The sequence below is a fragment of the Sinocyclocheilus anshuiensis genome, unplaced genomic scaffold (assembly GCF_001515605.1).
Source record: "Sinocyclocheilus anshuiensis isolate Anshui unplaced genomic scaffold, SAMN03320099.WGS_v1.1 scaffold1844, whole genome shotgun sequence".
Taxonomy (NCBI): Eukaryota; Metazoa; Chordata; class Actinopteri; order Cypriniformes; family Cyprinidae; genus Sinocyclocheilus; species Sinocyclocheilus anshuiensis.
This window is the reverse complement of record NW_015555830.1, coordinates 227,428-229,396: the sequence shown is the minus strand read 5'-3', so window position 1 is coordinate 229,396 and position 1,969 is coordinate 227,428.

The window sequence follows — 1,969 nt, the reverse complement described above, 5'->3', positions numbered from 1 at the left end:
GGGGGGGGGGGGGGGGGGGGCTGTATTTTTAGCCTAGACCTTGTTTCTGATTTGTGACCACCGAAAGCAGACTCGTTTAGCATTGCAGACATGAATAAATATAAAAATAAAAAAATAAAAAGATAAAAAAATAAAAAAGTACTATAGAATGTATCTTTATGAGATCTGTGGTACAGTGGGTAGTACACGTTTTTGCTGTTGCTCTCAAGAGGACGAAGGTTTGAATCCTGCCCGCGATATGCCCTTATCCCATCCAGCACTTTCTTGTCTTTTGACTTTATATTATAGAAGGCAAAAGGTCAATTAACGTTTCTTTTGCTTGTGTTAAGTATCTCAGCTTCCAGTACTCCAGTTTTCATGTTCAAACAATAAGTGAATATATGAGTCACATCCAGACATGCTTTCTCTTTCTAAGTTACTCTGATCAGCCGACAGCTTTTGTGAAATCTAAAGTTTGAAAAACCTTTGTTTCTTTGCCCGATGGTTCTTTGTCACTCTGAATTTGGTTGCCTTCCTGTAACTGTATTTCAAGCAAAGGTTTCTATAGTGATCTCAGCAGCTATTTCCTACAGACAAAACCCAAACAATGCATCACTTAACAGAGATGTCTTGCTTAAGCTTTGACCTGCTTTCTACCCCAAAGAGGAAGAGACAGTGCCTGCAGACACAAGGCTGAACACAATGGAGTCGTAAAATATCACGGCTTAATGCACACGCACCAAAACAAAGTGGCAACCCCAGACAAAAAAGCATCTGTAAATACTGCTGGTCAAGGCGGCAGCATGCTGAACTTCTGACCCTTTGGATAACCCCAGATGTCAGTGATTTAAGACAATTTGGTCATTATTTGCATGTTACTGACGCATTATGAACACAGAGACTCACCCTGTGTCCCAAGTTGCGTACTATCCACGAATTAGTGCATCTGAAATTATAGTACGTGAGTCAGATTGCCTGGATGATGGTGGATTTTCAAACATTGTTGGCTAATTCTGCTTACATTGCCTCATGGAAAAGGAGTAGCTTGTGATTGTTCTCGTTCGGCGTTGTCAGTTGAAAAAACTTTGCAGGGAATGCGAGGCCGAAGCTATAACAGTTATTCTATGTATGAACCTAGTGTTATTTAACTAGACGCTAATGCTAGACAGAATTCAGCTAAATGCTAACACAAACACAAGCAGTATGTGATAAAAGGTCATATAAAACATTCTCAATTTTTTCTTGAAATTCTGAGTTTACTTCTGGCAATTCTGAGTTTTTTCTTGGAATTCTGAGTGTACATCTGGCAATTCTGACTTTTTTTCTTGGAATTCTAAGTTTACACCTCGCATTTCTGACTTTTTTTTCTTGGAATTCTAAGTTTACATCTCGCAATTCTGACTTTTTTTCTCTTGGAATTCTAAGTTTACATCTGGCAATTCTCACTTTTTTCTTGGAATTCTGAGTGTACTTCTGTGGCAATTCTGACTTTTTTTCTTGGAATTCTAAGTTTACACTTCGCAATTCTGACTTTTTTTTTCTTGGAATTGTAAGTTTACATCTCGCAATTCTGACTTTTTTCTCTTGGAATTCTAAGTTTACATCTGGCAATTCTCACTTTTTTCTTGGAATTCTGAGTTTACATCTGGTAATTCTGACTTTTTTTCTTGGAATTCTAAGTTTACCTCTTGCAATTCTGACATTTTCTTGGAATTCTAAGTTTACATCTCACAATTCTCACTTTTTTCTTGGAATTCTGAGTGTAAGAGCATTAATTGTCTGTTATTTCTTATTGGTTATTCATAGTCACGTGGGCACAGGTGATCACTTCCGTTTTCTTTAATATTTCCTTTGTCGGATTGTTTGGCAGGTTGGAAGGGGCGAGGAGCGGGAGCCAACTTTCTGTTGACCGTATTGCACTGGTCTAATGTTTCATGTGCTTTAATAAAACTCAAAAGCAAGTTAAGATCGTCAGTCTTCCTTTGATGAG